Genomic DNA, 18,592 nt, shown 5'->3' on the forward strand with positions numbered 1-18,592 from the left:
AACAGGAGTTTCGATGGTGGGCTCAAGCTTGTCACCTCAACAAGGCAAACACTGACAACAGATGCATCGGATTACGCCTGGGGAGCACACATGGCAGGAAAATGTATTCAGGGCAAGTGGAACGCAGGACAAAGACATCTGCACATCAATCAAAAAGAGATGCTAGCTGTACAAAATGCCCTTATAGCTTTCAGGGGCCTGTTGCATCCAGGACAACTACTACTAAAGACAGACGACACCACAGTTATGTGGTACTTAAGCAAGGGGGCACTCACTCCTACCCCCTCTGCAGACAAGCCATGACCTTGTGGAACACAGCTATAAACTATCAAGTTCATCTACAAGCACAATTCCTGCCAGGAGAGAAAAACACACTGGCAGACGACTTAAGCAGAAATATCATGGATCCCCATGAATGGGAATTGAATCCTCAAATATTCAGAATGATAACAAAGAAATGGTGGAGCCCGGACATAGATCTGTTTGCCTCCCCAATGAATTGCCAGCTAAAGAAATTCTGCACAAGGAGTTACCATCCGCAAGCATGGAAATTGGATGCCCTCTCATTCAGCTAGACAAACCTACAAGTATATGCTTTTCCACCACTGCCTCTTCTCCCAAAGGTACTCATAAAGGCCAGGCAAGAAGAGCCAAAAGTGATCCTGATTGCACCAGACTGGCCACGCCAGCACTGGTATCCAATCTTAAAAAACTTAGCACAAGGACCACCCTGGATTTTGCCTCAAATACCACATCTGCTGTCTCAGCACAACAATCAGTTACTCCACAGCCAGCTAAAGCCAGAAGGCCTAGTACCAGGAAAGCCTACTCGGACAAATGGAAGAGATTCTGTGCCTGGAACCAGGCTCACAGCCTTGATCCTCTTGTGCCAAACATTCCTCAGATACTACAATATTTGACTGAGATGCTAGACAAAGGCCTCTCCTTTTCATCCATCAAGATCCATGCCTCTGCCATCTCTGCACATTACAACACGGATCCACCAATTTTCTCTAATCCTTTGCTAAAAGAGTACCTCAGAGGGGCTAAAAACATAAGACCGCCCCATAGAGCACCTACTCCTGCTTGGGACCTCAACTTTGTTTTGGAAAAATTGACTTTACCTCCTTTTGAACCAGCTAGCTTGGCAGAATTAAAATACATTTCTTGGAAAACTGCTGTGCAGTAACTTCTGCAAGAAGAGTTTCAGAATTACAGGCACTAATGGCAGTGGAACCTTTCCTCACTTTCCACCAGGACAGGGTGTCCTTAAGAACTAACCCTACGTTTATGCCTAAGGTGGTTTCAAGTGTGTCTCTAAACCAAACCATTCACTTGCCTACTTTTTATCCAAAACCACAGAATAAAGGGAAAAGACTACTGCATTCATTGGACATTCACAGGCAGTTACGCTTCTACTTGGACAAAACCAAAGCTTTCAGAAAATCTGAGCAATTATTGGTAGCATATGTTGCAGCAGCACAGGGAAAAGCTTTTTCAAAACAGACTATTTCCAAATGGATAGGACATTGCATACGTTTCTGCTATACGCACCATGGAAAACCTGTGCCTAACAGCATTAGATCTTACTCCACCAGGGCAACAGCCACTTCAACTGCCTACCTCAGAGGAGTACATACCAAGGATATTTTGGAAGCAGCAACATGGAGTTCTGTGTATACCTTCACCAAGCATTACCATCTGCCTCTATACTCTAAATCCAGAGCTGGCTTTGCCTCTGCAGTGCTGCAGGGCCTTATAGCCACCCCTAATGCCCTATAGAACCAACCACCCTACCTCAGCTTTGGGATTCTACCCAAGTGTAATGACTGCAGCAATGTCACACGATGAACATAGTACAGTTTTGTACCTACCATAAATGTAGATTTTTGAGTGTAGACACTGCTGCAGTCCAGGTTACCCTCCCTCCTTCCCCTCTTACTGGCTAGTACGCGCCTAGTTCCTCTGCCTTGTACTACCTATGGGGAGTATTTGCTGGTAGCTGAAAGTATGTTGTTTGCTTTTCTTATGTATGTTTTATTAGCAATTTGAATTGCCTGCCTATTTAGGGGCACCTGATATCTGGGGCAAGAAAAACTGAAGAAAATGGCGTCGGCTGCATCTTATATACCCCTGTCGCACTGACGTCAGGGAGGAGGCGACAGCAACCGACGCCGGACCAAGACTTTGGAACTCAGGCCGGCTGGGGAACCGCCTGACGGCAGGATAACCCAAGTGTAATGACTGCAGCAGTGTCTACACTCGAACATCTACATTTATGGTAGGTACAAAACTGTACTTTCTGATGCATGTTGATGGAGTACCCGACCTTGTTCATTTGCTTCCACTACATTTTGCTTCTGAGCTCACTGATGTGTAAGTGGCAGCTGCTCTGCCCATCCTGTTTCTGCCGTTATCTTTTTGGCTGTTACCATGCTATGAGGAGAAGATTATACCGGTGACCTTTGGCTATTGCCAAAGTTGCAAGTAGTTGTTTAACCAAGATGCACGCATGTAGTGCTGTCATGGTTGTAATGTGGTGCCGATGACCATGTCATGCTGCTGGTGCTTGGCTGGTTGTGTCATTGTAGATAAAGAGCTGTCATGTCTTTGTTTTTGGTGTGATGAGTTTATTTTTGTATTTTTTTGCTTTACTTTGTTTATGTATATAACTAGTAGACCTGACCTAAGCTGACTGCTTAGCGTTTTTGCAGTGAATGATGTCTTCCTACATAGGAATTCCTCACAATCAGAGCTGAGTTACTAAACTAAGCAGTAGCATAAAGAATGGCACTTCTTTGCAAGATATTTGCTGTGAGTTTGTGCAGTTATAGCCATAAAAATAAGTCTGCAGACAAACCCATTGCTAATGATGCGTACAATTTGCAGATTATAGGACTGCAAACTGCTACTGAGTTAGTGTTGCAGTATTCTTAACAGATGGGTTGTAGCTCGCTGACATCCAGCTGTGGTACGGAATCTTTAACTTCATAACATGTATGTCTGGCCAATGACCTTAGCTCATAGGCATCAGGGTATAAAAGCGGGATTCTACCTTTTTTTAATGAAATTAAGATGTTCATTGTGCATACAGCTGCAGTCATAGCCTGGACTGCAGCTGTATGAGCACTCGAACATCTACATTTATGGTAGGTACAAAACTGTACTATGTTCATCGTGCATACAGCTGCAGTCATAACAGATGGGTTATCCTGCAGTCAGGCGGGTCCTCGGTCGGCCGAATTCCAAAGTCTAGGTCCGGTGTCGGTTGTCGTCGCTTCTTCCCTGACGTCAGCGTGGCAGGGGTATAAAAGAGCCAGCTGACGCCATCTTCTTCAGTCTTTCTTGCCGCGCGGTGCCCGAAGCAGAAGAAGTTCACAAGTGCCGGTCAGCCAGCTCCTGAGATTTACGAAAATATTTCAGCCAAAGTCTTCTTGAAAGCTAAGTACCCCGTTGGGAAAACTTTTCTTGCCTCAGACCGATGTCAGACAAAGTTAATAATTGCATTTCATGTGGGAAGCAAATACCGCATAAGGATTTCCACTCTTTCTGTATTCCTTGCCTAGGCCCAGACCACGACGTCTCGGCCTGCCATTTTTGTGCTAGGTTCAACAAATGCACTATTAAGCGTCGGGTGGAGTTCGCCCTTCACTATTTTGGTAAAAAATTTAATTATATTATGTCGTTGGATACTCCGACTCCAGTTTTGAGTAAAAGATGCAAAGATAAGGACCGACATACGAGGTCCGTGACTTCTACTGACACCACGCTAAGGCCGACTACCGGTTCTCCGGTTCTCAGCGAGGCGCCTACGCAGCCCCTGAGTGCCGATGACACTTCTTTACCGGTGTCTTCAGTACCCAAGGTCGCAGGCTCCTCGGTCCCCATTCCAACTACAGATACCGACGCCACTCTTGGCGGGGAAACTCAGAGTTTAGACAGGCCTGCCATTTCTCAAGGTGTCTTCAGGCCTTCATCCTTCTCTATTAAAGCTTTCACAAAAACTAAAGCAGCCATGAAAACTAAAAAACAGTGACCTCAGACCCCCTGTCAAGGCCCCATGCCTAAAAAACAGATGCTCAAAATGGCTGAGGATTTGATTACTCTTATCAGGGGTTCTCAACCCCCCTCGGACAAAAGGCCCAGATTAGAGGAAGACTACCCTTCCTCAGATCAAGCCTCTATTACCTCTGAACATTCTGAGGACCAGGACTATACCTATTCTCCTTTTGAAGACTCTGATGCAGAGGAGTCTATCCCCCCCCCCCCCTGAGGACTACTCTTTTGGGGAAACCCTGCATACTTTGAGGGAACACTTTCACTGGGAAGGTCAAGATTACTCAGATTCCAAGAAAAGGCTCAGGGAATTTCTCTTGCTCCCCCAGCATAGGCCCCTGGCTATCCCTCCTGTTTTAGATATATTGGATGATGTGTACACAGAAGCCAGCCTCAACCCAGATTCTTTACCTCCAGCTCCTGTTAAACCAGACAGGTATTACCGGGTTCCTGATTCACACCAGTTCCTATACAAAAGCCATACTGCTGACCCAGAAACTATTTCACAGGGTCCCAAGGGAATTAAGGCCTCTACTGCTAAAAAAACATTACCTTCAGAGAGAGATTCCAGAGCTTTAGAAAGGTGGGGGAAAAAGGTGTATACCTCGGCAACTTTAACCATGAGGGCATTAAACTGTCAGTTTCATATGTTAAAGTATGAACAGTTTTTGTTGTCTCAGTTGAAAAGCAAAATGACACAACCAGAACAACCAGATTTAAAAGAGTTGCAGGATTTGTTGCATGGTGCAGAGCAAGTGGGTAAACATACCTTGCAGTGTGGTTTTGATGCTTTAGAGGCCTCATGTAGAGCTGTTGTTACAGGTTCTGTCATGCGTAGACATGCTTGGCTCAAAGAGCAAACCTTACCAGATCATGTCAAAGCTAAATTACTAGATGCACCTCTTCAAAAAGATGTATTGTTTGGTGTTAAAGCTGAGGAGGTACTAAAGAAAATGGAGGAAAAAGCAAGATCAATGCAAACAGTGAAAGATTTCCTGCAGGTACAACCTCCACATTTCAGCAGAAACTGGACTTCAAAAAATTGGTCCTTTCCAGCCACGGATAGACCTCAAAGAGGCAGATACAGACGCCCGAGGGGTAGAGGGCAACCTCAAGGATCATTCAGAGCCAGACAATGGCAAGCACCAACTCCAAGAGGTGGAGAAGATAGATCACAGTCATTCAGAAAGCAGACACAATGACTTCCCCCTTTACCTGCCAAGCAAAGCTTTAATGGCAGCACCTTTGGGCGGAAAACTGGCATTATTCTCAAAAAATTGGCATATTGTCACAAAAGACAAATGGATTCTGGACATTATAGACAGAGGCTACAGATTCCACTTTCACACCCTTCCAAAAATGAGAGGCATGCCAAACCTGCCACAAAATCAAAGGGCAGAGGCACAAAAACAAATTTCAGCTCTCATGGACATGAAAGCTATTCAAGAGGTACCTGCAAAAGAACGAGGTCAAGGGTTTTATTCCAGACTATTCCTGGTACCAAGGAAAGACAAAGATTGGAGACCTATTTTAGACATATCCATCCTAAACACATATTTACAGGTACCAAAATTCAAGATGCTCACATTACAGCAGCTTCTTCCCATGCTGGGCAAGGAGTCTTGGCTGGTAACATTGGACCTCAAGGAGGCATACCTGCATGTCCCTATCAGACAAGATTGCAGAAGATACCTCAGATTTCTTGCAGGTTCAACCCATTATCAATTCTCTGCATTGCCCTTTGGCTTATCTACTGCGCCCAGAGTGTTTACGAAATGCCTGGCATCAGTAATTGCCTTCTGCAGACTTCAAGGAATACAAATATACCCATATCTGGACGACTGCCTGATCCAAGCGGACAGCAAGGACATACTTCTGAAACACCTGGCGTTTGTAATAAAACTGTTGAACTTTCTGGGATACACAGTCAACAAAAAGAAATCAAAACTAATACCCTCTCAAAGAATAATTTTCCTGGGTGCCAGCTTGAATACAACCACCCAGATGGCCTACCTCACGCCAGACAAACAGGGGCAACTATCTCAATACTTCAGCAAAATGGCAACCTTCACCAGGCTGACTGCAAGGAAATTCCTGCAGGCTCTGGGATTCATGGCATCTTGCATCCTTCTGATCCCATGTGCAAAGCTGCATATGAGGAAACTTCAATGGTACCTAAAAAACTTATGGTCTCAACACAGCCACAGTTTGGAAACAGTTATACCACTCATTCCATGTCTCCAAAAGGAATTTCTGTGGTGGGCTCAAGCATGCCAAAGAAACCTAGGTCTTCCTTTCTGCGTACCTCAAGCAACTCAAATCATCACAACAGACGCCTCGGACTACGCCTAGGGGGCACACATGACAGATCAGTGCATTCAGGGAAAATGGTCCCAAAAAGAGAAGCACCTACACATCAACCAAAAGGAAATGCTAGCAGTGCAAAATGCTATTATGGCCTTCAAAGACCTACTGCATCCAGGCCAGCTGTTGATAAGGACAGACAACACCACAGTGATGTGGTACATAAACAAACAGGGGGGAACTCATTCATATCCCCTGTGCAGACTAGCCATGACCCTATGGAACACAGCTCTGAAATTGGAAATCCAACTTCAGGCACAATTCCTGCTAGGGAAGGAAAACACACTGGCAGACAGCCTAAGCAGAAATATGACAAATTCACACAAATGGAAGTTGCATCCTCAAGTTTTCGCAAAGATGGCTTGGGGACAGCCAGACATAGATCTCTTTGCTACCCACAGAAATTACCAATTGAAAAAATTTTGTTCAAGGACCTATCACCCACAGGCCTGGAAAGTGGACGCACTTTCTTTCAATTGGACAACGTTGACAGTCTATGCCTTTCCGCCTCTTTCTCTGCTGCCCAAAGTTCTATTAAAAGCCAGAGCAGAGAGGCCGAAAATGATTCTCATTGCACCAGATTGGCCAAGACAACACTGGTATCCGCTCCTGAAGAGCCTGACACATTCCCCACCATGGATCCTACCTCTAGTGCCTCTTCTGTTGTCCCAGCACAACTTCAAAACTCTTCACAGCCAGCTCAAAACCCTAAATCTAGCTGCATGGAGAATCCCTTGATGTCCCAACAGACCCTCCTCTCCAAGGAGGTGCAGGACGTCATCCTGGAGACCAGAAGACCTTCTACTAGAAAAGTCTACTCCGCCAAATGGAAACGATTTTGTGCCTGGAATCAGAAAAAGGGCCAGAATCCTTGGGTAATAAATTTACCACAAATTTTACAGTACCTAACTGAGATGTTGAACAATGGACTTTCCTTCTCCTCCATCAAAATCCACGCTTCAGCCATTTCTGCACAGTACAACACAGATCCTCGTTTATTCTCTCATCCTCTTTTAAGAGAGTTCCTCAGAGGGGCAAAGAATATAAAACCCCCAAGGAAACCACCAGTCTCTGCTTGGGACCTCAACTTCATATTGGAAAAGCTGACCCTTCCTCCATTTGAGCCAGCTGCTTCAACAGAACTACAATACTTGTCATGGAAAACAACCTTCCTTCTGGCTATCACCTCAGCACGCAGGGTTTCGGAACTACAGGCCCTCATGGCTGTGCAACCTTTCATCATTTTCCATCAGGACAGAGTTTCCTTATGAACCAACCCTACCTTTTTACCAAAGGTAGTATCCAGTGTAGCCTTGAATCAGACTATCCACTTACCTACCTTTTTCCCTAACCCACAAAACAAAGGGGAAAGACTACTGCATTCCTTGGACATTCACAGACAACTTCATTATTATTTGGACAGGACAAAGCCATTCAGGAAATCCGAGCAACTCTTTGTGTCCTACGCTACAGGTGCTCAAGGAAAGGCTATCTCCAAACAGACAATCTCAAAATGGATAGCCCACTGCATACGCTTTTGTTACTCATTTCATGGAAAAGCAGTGCCTTCAAGCATCAGATTCCACTCCACAAGGGCCACAGCTACCTCTGCAGCTTTCCTCAGGGGGGTTCCTACTAAGGACATTTTGGAAGCAGCCACTTGGAGTTCAGTGCACACTTTCTCCAAACACTATCACCTTCCACTTTACTCTAAATCTAGAGCGGGATTTGCCACAGCTGTCTTGCAAGGCATCCTTGCTCCTCCTAGTTCCACTTAGTGCCTGCCACCCCTACTTAGCTTTGGGATTCTTCCCATCTGTTATGACTGCAGCTGTATGCACGAAGAACATAGTACAGTTTTGTACCTACCATAAATGTAGATGTTCGAGTGCTCATACAGCTGCAGTCCAGGTTTCCCCCCCTCCATCCCCTCTTAGGACAGGCCTTATGACATACACCTTCTCATACAACCTTTTTGGGGTATTCCTTTATGGTGTATTTGCTTGCAACTGCTGTTTTTTGATTATTCTATATTGCACGATTACATAAGTTTATGTTTTGCCTTCCTTCTGGGGGCACCTGACATCTGGGGCAAGAAAAACTGAAGAAGATGGCGTCGACTGACTCTTTTATACCCCTGCCGTGCTGACGTCAGGGAAGAAGCGACGACAACCGACGCCGGACCTAGACTTTGGAATTCGGCCGACCGAGGACCCGCCTGACGGCAGGATAACCCATCTGTTATGACTGCAGCTGTATGCACGATGAACATAGTACAGTTTTGTACCTACCATAAATGTAGATGTTCGAGTGCTCATACAGCTGCAGTCCAGGTTATGACTGCAGCTGTATGAGCACTAGAACATCTACATTTATGGTAGGTACAAAACTGTAATTTTCAATTAATGTTACTTACCTGACCCCACTTCTCCGAAGCTGCATTCTGCCGAAAGCATGGACTGCCAAAATCCTTCATCTGTGAAAGGAACCACGTGGCCATCATGGTGAACTTTGCCCTCTTTTCAGTGTAGGGTGATCTCGGAGTTGAAGAAACTGGCTAACAGTAAAAACAATAAAAGGCACCAAAGTAAGAAACTGGCTTGCTTCTCTCTCGTTTTGATCTCTGAGTTGGTATATTTAAGTGGGGGTGGGGTGGGCGTGGGAGGGTGAAGCTCTCCACTTTGGCGGGTTTACTTTTGGTCCATTTAGGTTTATCCCCATGGTGGCCAAGTGGTTCCTTTCACAGGGAAAGGATTTTGGCAGTGTGTGCTTTCAGTGGAATGCAGCTTCGGAGAAGTGGGGTCAGGTAAGTAACATTCGTTGAAACGTAATGTCTGAAGTAGTTAACTTCATTTGATCATCAACCTGTGGGTTTCGGATCCGAGCCGGCAGCTTCCCAAGCTAAAGATCCGAGCTCCAAGCTCCTCCCCCTTACCCATATTACACTGCAACCTACTTCCAATCCTCAGATCTCGTTTGCCGCGGCTTTGCCAAGACGTGATCTCTGAGCTCCGGGCAGGTAGAGTGGGATTTTTTGATCAAACTTTAGCTGTGTGCTTTGTTAGAGTGTGTGAGTAGTTAGTTTTTTTCCCTTGTTCTCCCCCGGGTTTACCGTAAAAAAAAAAAAAAAAAAAAAGTTTAAAGTTGTACAACTTTTCCCGTAGTGTAGGCCTTCCCTTCCCACCTTTGGCGTGTGTATGCATGTGGGATGTTCTTCGTGTTTCACTGTTTGCAGTCATTACATTTGGGTTATCTGCTTGCAGGTAGCCCTCAGTTGGCCTGATTAACAAAGTCTTGGGTCCTGCGTCAGTTGCTGTCCCTTCTTCCATGACGTCAGTTTGTCAGGGGTATAAAACATGCAGCTGACGCCATTACATCAGTCTTTCTTACCGTGTGGTGCCCGAAGCAGTTTGCAAGTGCTGGTCGGCTGACTCCTGAAATTTTTCATTTTCGAGTTTCAGAACCGAAGTCTTCAACAAAAGCTAAGTACCCCGTTGGGGAAAATTTTTCTTGCTCCTTACCGATATCAGTAAAAGTTAATAATTGCATTACTTGTGGAAAGCAAATACCTCATAAAGATTTTCATTCGTACTGTGTATTCCTTGCCTAGGCCCTGACCACGATGTACCTTGCTGTCTGTTTTGTTCTTTATTTAATCAACGCACTATCCGTCGTCGGCATATTTTCGCCTCTAAATATTTCAGTTCTCGGTTTAATTATCCATAAATGTCATTGGTTAGCCATCCGACTACCAGGATTCTGAAAAAACACAAAGATAAAGACAGAGACAGGCCGCCGAGATCCAAAACTGCCGACAATGCTTCTCCTAAGCTAGTCGCCAGTACTCAGTGAGGCGCTTTTGCAGCCCCTGATACCCGCTACTTCTTATTCGCAGGCCTCTACTGAGACCCATTCGGATTCCGGTATGCCACGAGATGCTTCAACTATGGAACCCGCGGATGTCTCTACCTTGGATGGGTCCGGAGCTGCTGTGCAGGCACCGGCTTCTGAGGGTATATTCAGGCCTACGGACTTGCATATTAAACCAACGCCTCCTTTAATTGGGCCTAAATCTCGATCCATGCCTAAAAAACGATGCCCAGGCCACATGCTCAGGCCTCTATGCCTAAAAAACAAATGATAAGAATGGCTGAAGATCTAATAACTCTAATCAGGGGTAGCCAACCCCCCCCCCCCTTCTAAGAGGCCTAGGACTGAAGTTGATTATAAATTTTCTGATCAGGATTCTGTTTTTTCTGATTCTTCTGATGATCTGGATTTGCCCTTATCTACTTATGAAGAATCTGATGCAGAGGACTCCATTCCCTCTGCTTCCCCTCCTGAGGATTTTTCTTTTGGGGAAACCTTACATAGTCTTAGGGAGCATTTCCACTGGGAAAGTCAGGGTCTTTCTGATTCAAAAAAAGAGGCTTAGAGATTTCCTTCTCCTACCTCAGCATAGGCGTTTAGCTATTCCTCCTGTACTAGACATTGTTGTTGATGCTTTTTCGGAATCGAGTTTGGTCCCTGATTCCCTGCCTCCTGCTCCCAGAAAACCTGACAAATACTACAGGGTCCCTGAGTACCACAAGTTCTTTTTTAAAAATCCTATTGCAGATCCAGAGACTATTTCACAGGGGCCCAAGGGCATTAAGGCTTCTACTGCTAAAAATCCTACCCCTTCTGATAGAGACTCCAGGGCACTGGATAGATGGGGTAAGAAGGTTTACACTTTTGCAACCTTGGCCATTGGGGCTTTAAACTGCCAGTTTCATATGTTAATGTATCAGCAACATGTTATTGGACTGCTTAAACAGAAAATTATGTTGATTCTTGACTGTGTGGAAAATAAAGAATTACAGGATTTAATGCATTCTGCTGAACAAATTGGAAAACATACTTTGCAATTTGGTTTTGATTCATTAGAGTCCTCTTGCAGGGTTGCTGTTACTGGGTCTGTGCTCAGAAGGCATGCTTGGCTTAAGGAGCAATCTTTGCCTGATCATGTTAAAGCTAAATTGTTGGATGCTCCTTTAAATCAGGACCACCTGTTTGGCAACAAGCCTGCAGAAGTTCTTAAAAAGATGGAAGATAAAGCTAAATCTATGCAAACTGTTAAAGATTTTTTACAAGTTCAGTCTCCTAGATTTAGTAGGCACTGGTCCTCTAAGAATTGGTCCTTTCCAGCCGCTTCCAGGTCTTCTCAAGCCAAACACAGACACAGCAATAACCCCAGGTTTCAGTCCCACGGGACACACAGAACTAAGCAGTGAGGGGCCTCCACTTCCAAATCTGGGAATAATAAGACTCCCTCCTATGGTAAACTGTCTCAATGACTTCCTTTTAAAATTTCCAAGCACTTATCAACTGACTGCCCCTTTGGGGGAAAAGATTGCTCTTCATGCAGAGAATTGGGAACTCATTACCCAGGACAAATAGGTTTTAAATATAGTGTCCCAGGGTTACAGATTTCACTTCCACACGTTGCCAACACCAAGCGGGTGGCCGGACCTACCCCCAAATCAGTGGGCAGAGGCCCAAAAACAAGTACTTTCTCTCTTAAGCATGGGGGCTATTTATCTGGTACCAGAAGAGGAAAAGGGACAAGGTTTCTACTCAAGACTTTTCCTGGTACCCAGAAAAGACAATTCACGGCATCCTATCCTGGACCTGTCTACTCTAAACCCTTTTGGAGATTCCAGAATTGAAGATGCTGACTCTGCACCAATTACTTCCTATACTAGGCAAAGATGCCTGGTTGGCAACACTAGATTTAAAAGAAGCATGCCTGCACATCCCAATCAGGGAATCTTGCAGAAGTTACCTACGCTTCAAAGCAGGCTACATGCACTATTAGTTCTCTGCACTGCCCTTTGGCTTATCTACTGTGCCCAGGGTATTCAGAAAGTGCCTAGCTCCAGTTATTGCATTTTGCAGGCAAAGAAATATTCAAATATACCCATACCTGGACGATTGTCTAATTCAGGCAGAAAGCCAGGACATTCTTTTGAATCATCTGGCCTTTGTACAAAGGGTTCTAACTTGTCTGGGGTATACTATAAATGAAAAGAAATCACACCTGGTACTCTGTCAACAAAATATATTCCTGGCAGCAAGCTTGAATACAACTTCCCAGATGGCTTACCTCACGCCAGAGAAACAAATTCATTTGACAACCTACTTCAAACAAGTGGCCACAAAAACCCTGCTATCTGCAAGACAAATACTGCAAGCCTTGGGGTTCATGACCTCCTGCATTCTTCTAATTCCATATGCAAGACTGCTTATGAGGAAACTACAGTGGTATCTAAAAAGCCTATGTTGTCAACATTCTCAAGACCTGGAAACAGTTATTCCTATCATACCTTGCCTACGCCTAGAGTTCCTTTGGTGGGCAGAGGCTTACCACCAAAACAAGGGACTACCTTTCACCCCACCCCCTGCCACCCAAACCCTAACAACAGAGGCATCAGACTGTGCATGGGGGGCTCACATGGCAGGGAAGTGCATTCAGGGCAAATGGAACCCAAGTCAAATGCAGCTGCATATCAATCAAAAAGAAATGTTAGCTGTACAGAATTCTCTGACAGCCTTCGAGGACCACATTCTTCCAGGACAACTAATGGTAAAGACAGACAACACCACTGTTATTTGGTACATAAACAAGCGGGGGGGTACACATTTTTACCACCTCTGCAGACTAGCCATGGCATTGTGGAACACAGCCTTGAGCTGCCAGGTGCACCTACAAGCTCAATTCCTGCCAGGAAAATTAAATACACTGGCAGACGGACAAAGCAGAAACCTCATGGACCCACATGAGTGGAAACTGGAACCAAGGATTTTCAACATTTTGACAGGCAAATGGGGAAGCCCAGATATAGACCTGTTTGCCTCTCCGCAGATCTACCAATTGGACAAATTTTGCACAAGGACTCCCCACAAACAAGCATGGAAAGTGGATGCTCTGTCCTTCAGCTGGAAAAATCAGTCTATGCTTTCCCCCCTCTACCTCTGCACTCCAAAGTACTACTAAAAATCAAACAGGACAAGCCATGGATGATTTTGATTGCTCCAGACTGGCCGTGCCAACACTGGTACCCCCTCCTGCACAGTGTGTCACGGTTATCTCCATGGAACCTGCCTCATACTCATTCCCTGCTGTCTCAGCAGGAGAACCAGATTCTGCACCCTCAGCTTCTAACACTGAACCTTGCAGCCTGGCTAATTACTTAATCTCTCCTTTACCATTCCTCAGCAAACTTGTGATGGATATCATTTTAGAGGCAAGGAGGCCTAGTACTAGAAAATCTTATGCTGAAAAATGGAAAAGATTCTGTGCCTGAAACCAATCTCACGGGATGAGCACATCAGCACCCAATTTACCTCAGATTTTACAATACTTAACTGAGATGCTTCACAAGGGCCTGTCTTTTTCCTCCATTAAAATCCGCGCCTCAGCCATTTCAGCTCATTATAACACAGAACCTCCCCTCTTCTCTCATCCACTGCTCAAGCAGTTCCTCAGAGGGGCCAAAAATTTGAAACCACCCAGGAGAGCTCCAACCCCAGCCTGGGACCTTAACTTTGTCTTGGAGAAACTCACTCTACCTCCTTTCGAGCCAGCTGCTACTGCAGACCTAAAATTTCTTTCTTGGAAAACAGCATTCCTTTTAGCAATCACTTCAGCTAGAAGGGTATCTCAATTATAGGCCCTTATGGCAGTGGAGCCTTTCATCATCTTTCATGTGGACAGGGTGTCCCTCAGAGCCAATCCATCCTTCGTGCCCAAGGTGGTGTCCAGTGTGGCTCTTAATCAGTCCATTCATTTGCCAACATTCTTTCCCAATCCACAGAACAAAGGGGAACAAATTCTGCATTCATTGGACATGCACAGACAACTTAGATTCTACTTGCACAGGACTAAACCCCGAAGAAAATCTGAACAACTGCTGATAGCATTTGCTGCAGGGGCAGAGGAAAAGGCTATTTCAAAACAAACCATTTCTAAATGGATAAGCCATTGCATTCATTTCTGCTATAAGCAGCATGGAAAACCTATCCCCCAGTGGATCAGATCTCATTCCACCAGGGCCGCATCTACTTCTACAGCCTTTCTCAGAGGTGTTCCTACCAGGGATATTCTAGAAGCAGCTAGCTGGAGTTCAGTTCATACTTTCACCAAGCATTATCATTTACCAATTTTCTCTAAAGCCAGAGCTGGCTTTGACACTGCTGTCTTGCAGGGCCTTATAGCTGGTCCTAATGCTGTATAAATCCATCCTCCCATCCATAGCTTTGGGAATCTACCCAAATGTAATGACTGCAACAGTGAAACACGAAGAACATAGTACAGTTGTATACTCTTACCATAAATGTAGATGTTCGAGTGTATTCACTGCTTCAGTCCTGGTTACCCTCCCTCCAGTCCCCTGTTTTTTTCTCTTACTGTACCTCTTCTTTCTTTTACTATGCTTAAAAGCCTTTTTGGTGTATTTGCATTTGGTTGGGGGTATATGTTTGTGTTTTTAATTTTATTTTGCTCCCCATTAGGGGGGCACCTGACATCTGGGGCAAGAAAAACTGATGTAATGGCGTTGGCTGCATCTTTTATACCCTTGACAACCTGACGTCATGGAAGAAGGGACAGCAACCGACGCAGGACCCAAGACTTTGTTAATCAGGCCGACTGAGGGCAACCTGCCAGCAGATTACCCAAATGTAATGACTGCAACAGTGAATACACTCGAACATCTACATTTATGGTAAGTGTACACAACTGTACTTTCAATTAATAGCCAGGACTTCCGGTCTCTCTTCCCTCGTTAAGTCCATTCTGGTGGCGGCACACAAGTCCTCGACCAGGAAGGTGTACAATAGTAAATGGAAGCATTTTTCCATTTGGGCTTCTCAGAGAAATTTGGATCCCTTTACCGCTCCTGTTCTAGCGGTGTTAGATTTTTTGTCTCAAATTTTCCAGCAGGGGGCCAGCTCTTCCACAGTGAAAGTCCAGCTGGTGGCTATATCCCATTTCCATGTAGGAGAAAATTAAGGTTCTGTAGCTGCTGTCAGAATTTGTAAGACCTTTATCAAAGGTACTTTTTTACTGAGACCTCCTATTAAGCATTCTTCTCCTCCATGGGATTTGACCTTGATTCTTCAGACCTTAGTTGTGCCTTCTTTTGAACCCACAGCATCAGTTGATTTGAAATTCTTGTTGTGAAAGACAGCTTTCCTGGTGGCTATCATTTTGGCCAGAAGAGTGTCGGAGCTTCAAGCCTTATGTATGAAACCCCCGTACTTAGTTTTTCATAAGGATAGGGTGTCTCTCTGGACTAACCCTTCTTTCCTTCCTAAAGTTGCTTCGGAGTCAAACATTAATCAGTCTATTAATTTTCCAGTATTCATTCCTAACTTTCAAAATAAAGGGAAATACAAACTTAATTTGCTGGACGTTTACAGACAGTTACGCTTTTACTTGCATAGTTCTAAACCCTTCCGTACGTCTGATCAGCTTTTTGTTTCCTTTGCTAAACCTTTTTTGGGGAAACCAGTTTCAAAGGTGACTCTTGCTAGCTGGATCTTTCTTTGTATTTTACAGGCATACAAGGAACATGGATTACCAGAACCAGCCAGGATTCTTGCTCATTCTACTCGTTCTGTGGCTACTTCTGCTGCATTTTGGTCCAGAGTTTCCCGGGATGGCATTTGTTCAGCGGCTACCTGGGCTTCCTCTCACACTTTTATTACTCATTATAAACTGGATATGGTGTCTAGAGGAAGGGCTTCTTTTGGTTCTGCAGTGCTCCGGAATATCCTTCCTTAAAGGCCTCCCAAGATTTTTGGTAGCTGGGGACTCTGTCCCACAGGTTGATGATCAAATGAAGTTAACTACTTCAGACAAAGAAGTTATGTACTCACCATAACTTTCCATCTGAAGTAGTTAGACTTCATTTGTCAGCAACCTTCCCTCCCTCCTCCCCCCTGACCTTGGTGGTTTATGTCTGTTTTTTGGGCTCAGTGTCCTGGGTCTGGTGAGCCTAGTTTATGTATTCTGGTCAGGTTATGTCTCTTAGGTCAGTGTGTGTCACGCAGTGGGTGGCAAACTCGATCAGAAGATTGGAAGGAGGTTGCAGTGTAGTATGGGTAAGGGGAGGAGCTTGGAGCTCAGATCTTTAGCTTGGGAAGCTGCCAGGTCGGATCCGTATTGGATCCGAAACCCATACTCAGATGGAATGTTATGTTGAGTACATAACTTCTTTTTCATTAAAAGAAGGTAGACTGCAAAGTGGACATATGTACAAGATCCCCAAACTATCTCACCACCAATCCGAACGCAGGTCATTGCACCTGGCGGACTGTAATTCTTTGGTCGTTGGGTACCGTAGCTTCGCTTTTTTCTGTACATACACATGCCACACGCACACACACATATGTGTATGTATATATAACAAGCATATATATTTATGGTCTCACACACACACACACACACACACACACACACACACACACACACACACACACACACACACACACACACACACACACACATACATTCATACACACACAAACATATTGATGTAATGCACACTTAAGCTTATGCTTTACCTTCATTAACAAATATTTTTCATGTGAGGGAGGAGAAGAGGTATTTGGTTCCTTTTGCAAGTAGAAACACATCTTTTCCATCTTCATCATCACATGAAGGGCCACTGATTTTTTTTCCCTGCATTTTGCCTGCCTTCCTGTTTTCTTGACTGGTCTGTGGGATTGTGCAATACTGCACAATTAATGTTTGGGACAATTGTGTTTTGTTTCTGACTAGATAAGTGTCTTATATGATGCCATTGCCCCTATCCCAGGTTAGCATTTTGTTCCCTGGCATTGTGTCACTGATCTCCATAGCCCTACTTCTGAGAATTTTGGGATTCTGGTATCAAACTTTCAATTCACATTTAGCAGTGAAGTTTGATTCCTGGTGATTCTTGTGCTGTAAGGATGAGTAATTAGTGATTCGACATGATTACTTTCTTTTGTTGAAAACTGTATTACACAAACACACATGTACAGCAACTCTAGTATACTTCAGCCAGTCGTATGTCCTAGTTGTATTATGATGCAAAGATCAGTGTTGTTGTTGTTTGTCTTTCGGCTTTTCCTGGTTAGGGGTCTCCACAACGGAACTCCGGTCCGCTAATGATTGGGAGTTGTTTTTTTATGCTGTCGAGTTGCCAGCCTGATGCCCAACCTTCAACGAAGGCACGCCCATTCAATGCATGTCTTTCGAACGCCCACTCGACTGCGATGCAAAGTTCAGTGTAATGTTTATTTAAATCAGTCTCCATTTGCCTAACTGTGAGACTCAAAGCAAGTCACTTAACCAGATATTGCTCCCAGGCTGAGTCTGAAAAAGGTCCCTGGGGCACAATGTTCAACACTAGCTAACAAAGCAAATAAGTAAATAGAAATCCTGACGTTTCAGTTTAGTGTCCCCCAAATGTGAAACCCATGCTAACCAAGTACACAGTCTTTGTATCAGGAAACATTTTGCTTTGTGCACAGCAGTGTTGAAGAAAAAAAATCAATTTAGAAAAAAAATATATATAGAAAAGCAAGTGTCCTACATTCAAGGCTGTTTCAGAGAAGCTGCTATGCAATCTGGTGTTTTTTATTTATTTATCGAAGCTTTCTGGAACATAGTTTTAAAGGAGGTAACTGAAGTACTTGTTCTAATATTCACCCTTGAGTGACCAAATATGATTTTATGTATGATTCTTAAAACTTCAGTTTGGTGCAGATCTGAGACTGTGCTGGACTATTATAGGAGGGTTCAGTGTTAATAGTGGGAAAGTCGTCTGAATGTAACTGCAGCCCCAGTTCATAAAGTATTTGCAAAAAAAAAAAACAGAAGTGACTTCATGATCTTATCTAGCAAGCCTTGTGCTGGTAGTTGAGACACCACAATTGCTTAGCTGCATTGTTTGGTTTAGCCCGAATCCCCCAACATTGATTTGCTTCCTGTGCTCAGTGGTCAACTTACATTACAGAGTGACATTTGGTAGCTAGATAGTGCAAATATCATGCTGACTTTAGCACGCATCATATCATGTTTGGAGTCATAGTATGAGATTGTGATAAAATGCACAGCTTCTCAAAGATTTCTTTAATATTT

At 44.3% G+C, this 18,592-nt stretch overlaps 1 protein-coding gene across 1 annotated transcript in view; it reads left to right on the top strand.

Moving 5' to 3' along the window:
- ULK1 (unc-51 like autophagy activating kinase 1) overlaps nucleotides 1–18,592 on the top strand; it is a 1,203,955-nt gene that overhangs the window by 189,441 nt on the left and 995,922 nt on the right. The window lies entirely within an intron of this gene.

Source organism: Protopterus annectens, chromosome 4.part0 (genome assembly GCF_019279795.1).
Source record: "Protopterus annectens isolate FY-2018-M chromosome 4.part0, PAN1.0, whole genome shotgun sequence".
NCBI classification, from domain to species: Eukaryota; Metazoa; Chordata; order Ceratodontiformes; family Protopteridae; genus Protopterus; species Protopterus annectens.